A 14,045-nucleotide genomic window follows, 5' to 3' on the forward strand; every position below is an offset into this window, starting at 1 on the left:
TGTTGTCTACCTACTTCAGAAGCTTTTTAACTAATTAATTGTACTTATTTGGAAGCCGGAGTAACAGAAACAGAGGGAGAATAACAGAGAGAAAAAAAACAGAGAGAAAAATAAAGAGAGAGAGAGAGAGAGGTCTCCCATCTACTGTTTCATACTTCCCTCACCCCCAAGTGCCAGGAGGAAACAACAAAAAAAGCAGAAACCAATGAAATACAAAACCAATAACAGAGAAAATTAACAATGCCCAAAATTGATCCTTTGAAAAGATCAATAAATTTGACCAGTTTCTAGGTGGACTGATTTTAAATATATATACATGCATATACATATCCATATAAAATATATATATATATATAGAGAGAGAGAGAGAGAGAGAGAATACAAATTGCCAATGTGAGGAAAGAAAGTAGAATTTTATGAACTCTACATACATTAAGAGAGATTTTTTTTAAAATTTATTTATTTGAAAGAGTTACAGAAAGAAAGAAGGAGAGGTGGGGGTAGGGGAGGTCTTCCATCCACTGGTTCACTCACCAGTTGGCTACAACAGCCGGAGTTGAGCCGATCTGAAGACAGGAGCCAGGAGCTTCCTCTGGGTCTCCCACGTGGGTGCAGGGCCCAAGTACTTGGGCCATCTTCTACTGCTTTCCCAGCCATAGCAGAGAGCTGGATTGGAAGTGAAGCAGCCAGGACTTGAACTGGTGCCCATATGGGATGTCGGCACTGCAAGTGGTGGCTTTACCCACTATGCCACAGGACCAGCCCCTAAAAGAGATTTAAGAGGAGGTCAGGGAGAACATTATGCCAGAAAATTCAAACACTTAGAAGAAATATACAAATTTTGAAAAATCCCAATTCCCTGAAACAAGATAATTAAATTTGGATAATCAACCTCTAAAAGAATTTTTTCAAAACTTTCCCATAAAGGAAACTCCAGGCTGATACCATTTCACTGGTAACTTCTATCAAGTACTTATGAAAAATATGGCATCTTTACTGCAGAGAAGGGGAGAGTACTTACCTGATTTTGTGAGACAGAATTTACCTAACCCTGGAACCCAGGAGAAACAGCATACAACCAATTTCAGGAAAACAGATGCAAAAATCCTTTACAAACTATTACCAAACTGAATCTAGTAGTACTCCAAAAATGAGCACTATTACTACCTGGCATTTAGAGTTTATTCATTCAGCAAATATTTAGAAAAACCAGAAACTTGCCATAGAGTAAAACGTTTATTATAGTTGCATTCAGTTATAGATTTGAAATGTCATAAGCATCACTGCCTCTGGAATGTTGTGTTCTGCATGGATCCCTGAAATGTGCATGTGTTGAAAGCTTTTATCCTTAGCATGGAGATGTAGGGAGGTGGTGGGACCCCTCGGAGGTGGGGCCTAGTGGGAGGTTCTTAGGTTCCTGGAGGTGCTGCCCTTGGAAGGAATTAGAGTAAATTTTTTTTTTGTGGGAACCTGAGCTAGTTCTCAAAGAATGAGTTGTTGTAGAAACACGTCTTATCCCTCCCTTGCTCTCTGGCTTCCTGTCTGGTAATGGGGTCTTTTGTCCCTGCATGGGTTTCTGTTTTCCTAGTGTTGTCTGTCAAAATATATTGCAGCCAAAGATGACCTGCATTAGATCTGATGCTAGGCTGTTGGGATTGCCAGTGTCCAAAACTCTGAGTTATATCACCCCCTTTTCTTTATGAGAACCTACCCCAGGTATTCACTTATAGTAAGAAAAAAGAACACCAGTGTAGACACAGTGAAATACTGGCATTCCTTAAAAGTTTGGTGTAATTTGACAAAGATTCTGTTTTCTTTTTGTCCTGTGCTCCAATCACCAGCATGTTAGTCACAAACAGGATTCTACTTGATGGAGGCTGTCCCTTTTTTGAAGGTGATTAGTGATCGTGTAACATGTTGTCCTATCAGATTGTTTTGGAGGTAAATGCAAAGTTTTGTTGTAAGTCTTTCCAAATTAAGACACTTTCTGACAAAAATAATTTAATTTTCTGAATAGACAAGAGATACCCTCATGATCACTTCAAATATCTTGCCATACAAGAAGAGTTGGTGTTTTTTGCATTCTAGCATTTATGTAAATCGAGCTAAAAACCAAAGGATAGAAGCTTACGAGTGCTTCCATTTCATTAATATTGTCCAACATAAAAGCCAGGCTTACAAGGCTTGAAACTGTCACTGACAAAGCCTCCTAAGAGGGATGGCACTCATGCCTCAGTGGCTAAAGAACAGTCCACACTCGTGCTTCACCCTTATTTCTAAAGAGACAGGCCATGTAACATAATTCATGCTATTTTTCTTATCTTCTTCCTGTTTGTGTTTTTATTTTATAGATACATTTTATTTTACAAGATAAGCACTTGGGCCATTCTCCACTGCCTTCCCGGGCCACAGCAGAGAGCTGGACTGGAAGAGGGGCAGCCAGCACTAGAACCCAGCACCCATATGGGGTACCGGCACCACAGGCGGAGGATTAACCAAGTGAGCCATGGCGCCAGCCCCACAATAAATCTTTTTTTAAAAAAAGAAGGGGGACGATTTACATCTTAGTCCTTTCAAGCTGCTGTATCAACATACCATACACTGTGGCTTATAAACAGAAGACATTCATTATGATTTTGAAGGCTGGGACATCCAGGACCACGAGACGAGCAGATTTCATGACTGGGGAGGACCTGGTTCCCCTTTAATTAACAGCTGTCTTTTTGCTGCGTCCTCACATGGTGGTGGGGGCAAAGAGCTCTCAGTTTTCTTTTGTAGGGGCCCAAGTCCCATGCATGAGGCTTCTGCCTTCAGGACCTAATCACCTGCCCGAGGTCCCACCTCCTAACACTGTCACCTTTGGGGTTAGGGATTTAACATAGGAATCTGGAGGGGACACAAACCTTCAGCCTGCAGCAGACTTGTAGGCCACATGGCTTAACACAGAGGGGGATTTAAACCAAGCCTTCCAAAGACCTAACGTTCCCTGGAGATTTGACCTTCAGTGACACTGAACGACTTCAGGGGCAGAAGAAAAATAAGCTACAATCTTTTTAAAACAATATTCAAGTTAATTAAACACTTTTTCAAAAACAGATTGATTTATTTGAAAGACAGAGTTACAGAGAGAGGTAGATCCAGAGAGAGAGAAAGGTCTTCTATCCATTGGTTCACTCTCCAAATGACCGCAATGGCCAGAGCTGTGCTGATCTGAAGCCAAGAGCCAGGAGCTTCTTCCAGATCTCCCACGCAGGTGCAGGGACCCAAGGACTTCGGCCATCTTCTACTGCTTTCCCAGGCCATAGCAGAGAGCTGGATGGGAAGCAGAGCAGCCAGGAATAGAACCGGCGCTTCAGGTCAGGGCATTAACCCACTGCACCACAGCGCCGGCCCCTATTTCCTTTTTTTTTTTTTTTTTTTTAAGATTTATTTTATTTGTCTCAAAGATTTACTGAGAGAGGTAGAGACACAGAGAAAGAGGTCTTCCATCTACTAGTTCATTCCCTCAATGGTCGCAAAGGCAGGAGCTGCGATGAATCAAATCCAGGAGCCAGGATCTTCTTCTGGGTCTCCCACGTGGGTGCAGGGGCACAAGGATTTGGGCCATCTTCTACTGCTATCCCAGGCACATACACAGAAGCTTGATCAGAAGTGGAGCAGCCGGGACTCGAACCAGTGCACCTATGGGATGCCAGCACTACAGGTCGGGGCTTTAACCTGCTGTGCCACCCCACCTGCCCCAAATTTGCTTACTTTTAATGATCTTCAAAAGTAACATCAAGGATCCAGTGCTGCAGTGTAGTGGGTGAGGCTGCTGCCTGCAGCACCCGCACCCCTTATATATGTGTGCCAGTTTGTGTCCCGGCTGCTCCATTTCCAATCCAGTTCCCTGCTATGGCCTGGGAAAAATGGCAGAAGATGGCACAAGTCCTTGCGCCCCTGTACCCATGTGGGAGACCCAGAGAAAGCTCCTGGCTCCTGGCTTCAGCCTGGCCCAGCCCTGGCTATTGTGGTCATCTGGGGAGTGAACCAGCAGATGGAAGACCTTCTCTCTTTCTCTGTCTCTCCCTCTCTCTCTGTAACTTTGAGTTTCAAATAAATAAAAAGAAAAAAAACTCAAAAAAACCCAAAAGTAACATCAACATCTTCTGCAGCTGCCTTTTTCATGGTGTCTGTCTTCTTGGGGCTGTACAGTTTTCTTTGACTTTGATCAGGTTTTGATTATGGTCTGCTTAATTGCTCCTCAATGCTACGTCAATTATGGATAAAAAATATCATCCACCTTTAGGTCAGCCTGTTGAGATGAAGTTCTGAACTCATTCTAACAAACTCACTATATGGATGCTTCATATTTATCAACCTATGTGATTTCTTTGTATTTCTGTGAGAAAGAAATTGGTGGGAAGGTGTAAAGTCAGGTGTCTTACGAAGCTGAGCCAGGAAGAGGCCTTGGCCACCCACCCATCTTGTGTCCCCAGCCACATGGATGGGCTTTCACACACCTCCCACAGTCCTTGCTCCGTCCCCATACCACCAATGGCCCACATTTGCATAAAGATGCAGAAGTCAGGCTGAGGCAGTGAATTGCCCCATATGGTGGACCAAGTAATGGCCCTGAGCCCTTTTCCCCATCACCCAGCTCGTTGAGCTAGGTTGTGATTAACTTCAACATCCGCAGTTGTTCAATTAGTTGGTGGATGCCATGGGGAGGATTTGCTGAACATCTAGTTCAGAATCGAACTCTACCTCTAAAATAAATAAAATAAATAAAAAAGATTCCGTAGATGAACTCTAACTGGGTCTCCCACGTGGATGGCAAGGACTCGAGTACTGCAGCTGTCATCTGCTGTTTCTCAGGCCCATGCAGGGAGCTGGGTCAGAACTAGAGAAGCCAGACTCGAACAGGCACTCCAATTTGGGCGTAGGCAACCCACGTGACAGCTTAACCCGCTGTACCACAGGCTCCAGTACTTGCCTGTGTCTCCTGTTCTCCAGGTTCCCCCATGTTGTGGGAGGCGATAGAATTTCCCTATTTTTATGGCTGAATTGTATTCCATTATGTACACATCTAAGGGGTCTTCAAAAGTTCATTGAAATACACATTATGAAAAATTCGGTATGAATTTATTGCATCCAAATACACTTATCTTTTAATTGTACTCATAAATTTTTTGAAGTATCTTTAAATCACATTTCAAAAATGATTTACTTGGGGCTGGTGCTGTGGCGCAGTAGGTTAATCCTCTGCCTGCAGCGACAGCATCCCATGGGCGCTGGTTCTAGTCCCAGCTGCTCCACTTCTGATCCAGCTCTCTGCTATGGCCTGGGAAGATGGCCCAAGTGCTTGGGCCCCTGCACCCTCATGGGAGACTGGGAGGAATCTCCTTGCTCTTGGCTTTGGATTGGTGCAGCTCTGGCCATTGCAGCCATTTGGGGAGTGAGCCAACGGGTAGAAGACCTCTCTCTCTGTCTCCCTCTCACTGTCTGTAACTCTACCTCTCAAATAAATAAAAAAGATTTTATTTATTTATTTGAAAGAGAGAGAGAGAGCATTTACTTTCCTATGGATGTATATCTAATAGCATATATCCAGCACTAGGTAGTTCAATCTTTCTTTTTCTTTCTTTCTTTTTTTTTTTTTTTTTTTTGACAGACAGTTAGTGAGAGAGAAAGACAGAGAGAAAGGTCTTCCTTCCGTTGGTTTACCTCCCAAATGGCTGCTACGGCCAGCACACTATGCCAATCCGAAGCCAGGAGCCAGGTGCTTCTGCTGGTCTCCCATGTGGGTGCAGGGCCCAAGCACTTGGACCATCCTCCACTGCACTCCCAGGCCACAGCAGAGAGCTGGACTAGAAGAGGAGCAACCAGGACAGAACTGGTGCCCCAACCGGGACTAGAACCCAGTGTTCTGGTGCTGCAGGTGGAGGGTTAGTCTAGTGAGCTGCGGTGCTGGCCTGTTTTTCATTTTTAAAGGAATTGTCACATCATATTGGTTATCCCAGCTTATAGTCCCACCAGCAGTTGCAATGGTTCCCTTTACCCCATATCCTCACCAGCCCTTGCTATGTCTTGTCTTTTTAAACTTTATGTATTTATTTATTTAAAGATTTATTTATATATTTGAAAGTCAGAGTTACACAGAGAGAATAGGAGAGAAAGAGAGAGAGAGAGAGAGAGGTCTTCCTTCCGCTGGTTCACTCCTCAATTGGCCCCAACAGCCAGAGCTGTGCCGATCCGAAGCCAGGAGCCAGGAGCTTCTTCCAGGTTTCCCACGTGGGTGCAGGGGCCCAAGGACTTGGGCCATCCTCTACTGCTTTCCCAGGCCATAGCAGAGAGCTGGATTGGAAGTGGAGTAGCCAGGGCTTGAACCAACACACATATGGGATGCCAGCACTGCAGGCAGCGGCTTTACCAACTACACCACAGCGCCGGCCCCTGTATTTATTTATATTTATTATATATAAATTATTTATATATAATTTGAGAGGCATCCTTGGAGCAGGTGGAGTGAGTGGCTCATGGCATCTGTGTCCAGTGGTGGTTTCAGAAGAGCTGTCTGTGGATGGGTTCAGCGTGAGCTTCTGTTAATTCCACTTGCGCTACTTGCAGTAGGCGCCTCTTACCCTTGAAGTACATAACTTTGATAGAGCGGTGGGTGGGAGATGGATACTTTGTGAACACAGTCACTGTTTAGGAGACAGATACAGATGCCGGTCCCACTGGAATCCAGATGGCCCAGCCTGGCTCTGTGCTTGCACAATCACCAGGATGCTGGGGTGCTTGGGAGAGAGCTCGACACTGGGAATTACCCTCCGTGATCTGGAGGCTCACAAGGAGACGGGCCAATCAGATCTGGACTTGGCAACCAAGAGGGGTCATGGGGGGCTTGATGAGTTCAGTAGAGAGTAAACAAGGCGATAGAAGGACTGTATGGGCAGGTGGTGGTGGAGCAGTTAAGTTGCCTCTTGGGACACCTGCACCCCATATCAGACTATCAAGTCCACCCCACATCAGACTATCAAGCCCACCCCATATCAGACTATCAAGTCCAAGTTCCTTCTCCTCTGCTTCTGATCCAGGAGCCAGCAGGTGATGGTTCAAGTACTTGGGTCCCTGCCACCCATGTGGGAAACCTGGATTGAATTGCCAATTTGTGGCTTCAGCCTGGCCCAGCCCCCAGTAGTTGTGGGCATTTGGGGAGTGAACCAGTGAGAGGAAGATCTCTCTTTGTCTGTCTGTCTGTCTGTCTGCCTTTCAAATAAAAAAAGAAGAGAAATAAATGCATCCAAATGAATTTTTAAAATAACTTGTGGACTGGACCACAAGCCCAGGGAGGACTTTTCAGGCTCGGAGCGTGCAGTTAGGTGTGTAGAAGGGACATGTCTCTGTTCCTCCCCCATTGCTTCTGAGAGCAGACTGGAAGAAAACAGGCTTCGCTCACAGCCTGGTGGCTGGCAGGATGTTTATGGGAAACAGCTTCTGTTCTCAGAATGATGTCATCATGAAGGAAAACAGTTGTTTGAAAAACAAATACAAGCGACAGAGAAAGCTGAGCTAATGTCTCTCCACGATTGTGCCTAACGGTAGTATACCTCGGTCCACCTTCTCAAAGTGTTGCCTGTTTCATTTCTACTGAAGCCCCCCTAGGTCCCAGTTATGCAACTCTGCAGGTCTTGCTCAAATATTTCAACTTTAAGGTTATCATGGTTCCTTGGTATTGTGGTTAAGCATCCACTGGGTGGTACTGGTCAGTTTCAGTTCTCTCCTTCTTTAGGATGGTTCAAGACACAGGCATGGCCCCCAGGGCGATGTCCGAGCTGTGTGAACCACTCGTGGTTAATCCAAGCTGACCCAGCAATCACAGGGGATGGGTCTGGGATGAGATGGGAAGCCTTGCCCAGGCCAAGGCAACCCTTAGGCTTTCTGAACTAAAGCAAAAGGGAGAGAAGCAAGCCTTCTCAGATACTTGGCTCTGCAGGGTGTGCCTCAGTCAGCCATGCTCCTGCCAAGCCATCTCAGGAGGAGCAAATAAAGCTACGATGCACAGAGAAGCAGAGAGAAGACACTGAGAAAGAAGACCCTGCCACTGCACCTCCATGTTTTTTTTTCTTTTCTTTTTGAAAAGATTCATTTATTCATTTGAAAGGCAGAGTTACAGAGAAAGGAGAGGGAGAGAGATCATTCTGCTGGTTCACTCCCCACATGGCCCCAACAGCCAGGACTGGGCCAGGCAGAAGCCAGGACCCTGGAACTCCAGCTGGCTTTCCCACACAGGCAGCAGGGGCCCAAGCACGTCTGCTGCTTTCCCAGGCTCATCAGCAGGGTGCTGCATAGGAAGTGGAGCAGCCAGGAATTGAACTTGTGTTCATATGGTATGCTGGTGTCACAGTGTCATAGGTGGTGGCTTAACCCACCATGCCACAGTGCTGGCCCCACCTCCATGTTTTCTAAGATGCCTCAATATTCCTTCCCCTGATGTCTATCGCTCTTCTGAGTTCGAGTTTTGTTTCTGTCCTTGGAAACCAGAAGATGGTAAGTAGGGGTGGGCATAATTGTGCAGTGGATAAAGTGGCTGGTTCAAGTTCTGGCTGGGTGGCTGCTTCTGATCCAGCTTCCTGCTCTGCACCCTGGGAGGCACCAGATGACGGCTCAAGTGCTTAGGCCCCGACACCCATGTGGGAGACCTGGATTGATGTCTGTGCTTCTGACATTAGCCTGGCCTAGCCTTAGCTGCTGCAGGCATTTGGGGAGTAAACTCCCCAAATATGGGGGATTGGAATATGCAAGATTGATATATCTCTCTCTCCCCCGCCTTTCAAGTAGATTGAAACAAATAAATAAATAAAAACAACAGTGAACAGCACATTTTGGAATCAGATTCTGTAAGTGATAAGCTGTGTGGTTTGGGACCATTAAAATCTTGATCTTCAGTCTTTAAGCCTCAGTTTCCTTATGTCAAATGTAACTGAGGAATGTCTTCCCGGAAGATTCCTGTGAGGAGTGAGATGAACAGCATCCTGCACTCAGCACACGGTGTGAACTGTTGTGATGATACAGGGCCCAGGGCTCAAGTCACACAATCCACTCCCTGCCGTTTCACTCCATCAGGGTCCTTCAGGCTATTGTTCAAGGCAGAGTTCCTCCCTTCTGCTCTCATTTTCACATCTGTCTAACATTTATTTGAGAGGCAGAGTCACAGACAGAGAGGGAGAAACAGAGAGAAAGGTCTGCCATCCACTGGTTCACTCCCCAGTTGGCCACAAACACCTTGGAGCTGGGCCAATCCAGAGTCAGGAGCCAGGAGCTTCTTCTGGGTCTCCCATGTGGGTGCAGGGGCCCAAGGACTTGGGACATCTTCCACTGCTTTCTCAGACCATAGCAGAGAGCTGGATCAGAAGAGGAGCAGTCAGGACTAGAACCGGTGCTGCATGCGAAGGCTTAGCCTACTATGCCACAGTGCTGGCCCCAAACAAATAAATCTTAAAAATGGGGGGAATGGTGTTTTTCTGTCAGAAAGAAAGTACTATAGGGAAGGGGAATTCTGTATACAGAGACATGTTAGTCAGATGGAATTTAAATACCTTCTGCAACAAGAAAGCTCAAGCTGTAAGAGAAAAAACATGGATAATGTTTGCTCATCAGAAATTACTGTTAAGAAAATGAAAAGGCAAGCCACAGACTGGGAGAAAAGAGTATCAATATCCAGACATCACACCCTTCAACAGAATAAACAAAATCACTTGGCAAAGTATTTGGACAGACACATCCAAAAGAGAATGTACGAATTCGTGTAAGATGCCCATCATTAATAATCAGGAAGATGCAAATTAAAACTACAACAAGATAGTTTTCTATACCATCTAGGATTGCTACAGTTTGAAACTCTGACATATCCACGAGTTGTAAGTTCGTGGGGGTCACTGAAATTCTCAGTTGTTTGCAGGTATCTAAGTTGGGACAGCCACTGAGGAGTAACAGCTTGGCATTGCTAAAAATGAAGGTAGGCACACATCTATCAGGTAACCCAGCAGCTGCACTTCTGTATAATTACCTAGGAGAAATGAATGCGAGTCTAGAACATGCTTGGCTTCATTAGTAGTAGCCAGAATCCAGAAACCATTCAAATATCCATCAGTAGGTGAACAGAGAACAAACAATGACACGTCCATTTAAGACAGCACCACTCAGCAAGAAACACAGCCTATCGACTCAGACAACAACATGGACATATTTCAAAACCATTGCACCAGACACGAAAGAGTATATGTGGCGTCATTCCATTTATGGAAAACTCGAGAAAATGCTAACATTCTCCAGTGTCTGAAGGCAGAACGGTGACTTGCCCGGGGCGAAGACAATGCATCCATTGGTGGAAGCGTACTGATCGGCACACTGAGCCAGGACAGCTCATTGTGTGTAAGCTCCTCTGGTTTAAGGAATAAAGGTTACTTTAAAGACCCCCGCCAGTGTCACAGCAACAGCTCCACCTCTCACTAGGCTTGGAGCTTCTCTCCCTCAGCTGTTCCAGCTTCCATCCTGGAAACCAGAGTAGGGGCATGGGAAAGGGCAGCTTTCCCCCACTCTTTCTTCTGGAATCTCCCAATCCTCCTGTGGCTGGGGAGGATTCTGACCCTCCAGAGTTGGTCTAAGGGAGGGGAATTTGGGGGAAATGGACCCAGTCTTTGGGTGTAAATGTCATAGGCCCTCCCTACCCTTGGGCATTGGCGGATGTCTGAAGAGGGTCCTTGGTGCCCTGGAAAGCTGCAGGGCCTTGCATGTGGCCCTGCCGTGAACTAGCCGGACATGGCCTCAGCTTCTTTGGCTGACGTTGCACCTCAATGCCTGGTCACCTCGGGGTCCACCTTACACAGGCTCTGCCTCTGTCAAGGCCCAACCACTCCTCCAGGCAACCCTCTCAGGCTGTGCCCTTGAAGTAGGTCCTTACAGGACCCTCAAGGGAAGTCTGCCGGGCCACTAGAACCCTCTATGTTCCACTGTCCATGCTAGGGACAGCCATGGCCCTCCACGCAGCCTTCTTCCCTCTCCCTGTTCTTCCAGCCCCGTGTTCTGCCAGCCTGCAGCACCGGCTTCCGGCTCTCTCAGGGGGCCTGCTGACTTCTCTGCTGTAACTCAGTGAGGAGGAGGCACCTGTTGCCTCTGCTGTGGGTGGAGTGGGACAGAGACGCTCACACCCTGACCACCTTTCCAAGATCAAGAGGAGGCCTTGAGTTGGGTGGTGGGTGCAGGGTCAGCAAACAGGCACTAACTTGATATGGAATATGAGCACATGGGCCTGGTGTTGTGGCACAGTGGGATAAGCCTCCTTTTGTGACACAGGCATCCCACTTTGGAGTACAGGTTCTAGTCCTGGCTGCTCCTCTTCTGATCCAGCTCCCTGCTGATGCACCTGGGAAAGCAGCAGCAGATTCTGGGAGTTCTGACACCTACATGGGAGACTCACATGGAGTTCAGGGCTCCTGGCTTCAGCCTGGCCCAGCCCTGGTCATTGCAGCCATTTGGTGAGTGAACCAGCAGAAGGAAGATCTCTCTCTCTCTGTGTCTCCCCATCTCTGTTACTCTACCTTTCAAATAAAAAAGTAAATATTAAAAAAACAAAGAATGTGAGCACAGGTGGCATCTATTATTTTTTTCAACCTTTGGGGCCTCTGTTTACATTGAAACTGATAGGTTGTATCAGCAATCTAATTGCATATATATGATTTGTGTCTACAAATCAACTCCTGACACTGTCGAGAAAATATCGCCAAACATTCTGAAATTTAAGATGATCATATTTATGACATGGTGACAGGTCTTTAATTAAAGTTCTCTTCATATAGAATTTTCCCTTTATAAACAGCCTATTTGAGAAACCTGACTTGAATTTTTAATACTGGATCTTTTTACAGAGGAAAAAAAATAACCTTTATTATTTTGTGGCAAGGGAGTTAATTAAAAGGTGTTTATTGGGGGGGGGTCTTTTGACCTGCCACCTCAGATGCCTGCGTCCCACACTGTAATGCTTGGGCTCAGTACCTGACTGCGCCCCTGCTAATGTGCACCCAAAGAGGCAGTGGTGATGGCTCTAGTAGTCGGGTTCCTGCCTCCCATGTGGGACACCTGCCTCCTGGCTGCACGCAGCATGTTCCAAGCCACTGGCATTTGGGAGTGAACCAGCAGATGGGAGTTCTCTCTGTTTCTCGCTCTACCTCACAAATGAAAAAAAGATAATTTTATTTTGCTGCAAAAAATTTTGAAATCTGCAGTTTTTTCCTAATATACATTTCTTAAGAACTTTTAGATATTTTGTATATTTGAATGTTAATTTTTTGCATGAAAATAAAGTTACGTCTAAAAAGATTTCTTTATTTGAGAAGGAGGGAGAGAGCTCTTATCTCCCGAATCCATCCCCCAAATGCTTCAAGTGCCTAGAGACTGAAGCCAGGAGCCAAGAACTCAGTCTAGGTCTCCTGTGTGGGTGTCAGGGACCCAAGTACTTGCGCCATCACCTGCTCCCTCCCAGGGTCAGGGACACAAGTATTCGCGCCATCACCTCCCAGGATCCCTCCTAGGATCTGCATTAGCAGGAAGCTGCAATCAGCAGCTGGAGCTATGAATCAGACCGAGGCACCCTGATAGGGGATATGTATATCCTAACCACTAGGCCAAATGCCCAACTCTAAACTCGTCTTCTTCTTCCATTTTCCCACATGGTTTTTGAAGTTTCCGGTACTAGAACTTATAGCCTTTTCTGGAAAGTACTAATAAATGTAGTATCATCATTGTGTCCGGCAAGCCTGATGATGCTTCCCCGGGCAAGCAAAGCCTTACTTTTTCTCATTCTTTCCCTTCTGGTCATTGCTTCGGGTCTGGAAGAGCAGACTCTTCGATACTGCCAGCGGCAGGAGGCAGAGAAGGTGTGGCTCTGGTTGCGCCTCAGGAGGTGGAATAACCCCGGCTTGGGAGTCACGATTCTCCTTTCAGGGACTTGGCAGCCGGGACAATCCTTGGAAAGCAGCCCTTGGGTGCCGGCATCTTGGGTCTTGTGTAACTCTAGAAGCTTCTGTCCCGGGCTCTCCCTGGAGCCCAAAGAATTCTTTCCTTGGTGACAAAGCATGGGAACAAGGTCCCTCCAGCTCTGTTTACAGGAGGATGAGATGGCTCAAAATTTGAAGTTTAAGCACCATTTTCTAGAAAACTCCTTCGCAAACCTCCATACTTCTTCTATATATATATATATATATATATTAACTTTTATTTAATGAATATAAATTTCCATCTACATATGTATTTTTAAAGCATGAAAGTCAGATGCATTCACCGCCCACCTTTAATCTCCAGGCAGGACCTTGGGGTCAGAGGTAACCCAGGAGACGGCTGCGTCACAGGTAAGCGAGCTGAGACCCACGGAGGGGGAGGGACCCAGTTCCCTCGCTCAGCACATGCCCCTGAGGTCCCCGGCTTCCTCCTCCTCTGTGGTGCTATTATCCTGGGTGAATGGTTCTTTGTTGCGGGGCTGTCCATGGCATGGCCGGCCTCTACCCGCTAGATGCCAGGGACCACATGCCCATGCCCTGTGACAGCCACAAGCGTCCCCAGACACTGCCAAATGTCCCCAGGCGGACAAGAAGTCCTCAGCACCGTGACGAGAGCAGCACTCTCCGGCTGTGGCCGGGGCTGGCTTTCGATCCCAGGTGTGAGACGGGATGACCCGGGCCCTGCTCACTTTCAAGAAGTTCTCAGGTGATGATCAGCCTGGTGCGGCAGGGGAGACTGGCTCCCAAGGTCCCCCAGCACGTCACCATCAGCTGCTGCCTTTGTCCTGTGGTCAGGCAGTGGAGTGGGGTCTCCCAGGTCTGGAAGGAGAGCCCAGGCCCAGCCACCATCTGAGAGTCTGTCAGCGCGTTGCTCCCATGGGGACAGCTAAGCCTTTCTGAGTCACACTGGGTTCTAGTCTAGTTCCCGATAGCATTTTCCAGAACCAGCTCCCTGGGCGGGCATTCTCAGCATCCCCTTGGCGGTCTTGTGCCACAGTGACTTGCCCG

General features: G+C 46.9%; 1 protein-coding gene across 8 annotated transcripts in view; it reads right to left on the bottom strand.

Moving 5' to 3' along the window:
• Positions 1-14,045, bottom strand: part of LOC149124988 (uncharacterized) — a 58,926-nt gene that overhangs the window by 21,973 nt on the left and 22,908 nt on the right. For 6 of the 8 annotated variants that reach the window (XR_016211861.1, XR_016211859.1, XR_016211858.1 and 3 more), the window contains exon 2: positions 535-765. The gene's annotated coding sequence lies outside the window, so the exon portion shown is untranslated. Of the gene's footprint in view, positions 1-534; positions 766-3,123; positions 3,313-14,045 lie in introns of all 8 variants that reach the window. The other 2 variants (XR_016211863.1, XR_016211862.1) reach the window with 1 other exon arrangement.

The sequence above is a fragment of the Oryctolagus cuniculus genome, chromosome 8 (genome assembly GCF_051225735.1).
Source record: "Oryctolagus cuniculus isolate XC-2025 breed Fujian yellow rabbit chromosome 8, ASM5122573v1, whole genome shotgun sequence".
Taxonomy (NCBI): domain Eukaryota; kingdom Metazoa; phylum Chordata; class Mammalia; order Lagomorpha; family Leporidae; genus Oryctolagus; species Oryctolagus cuniculus.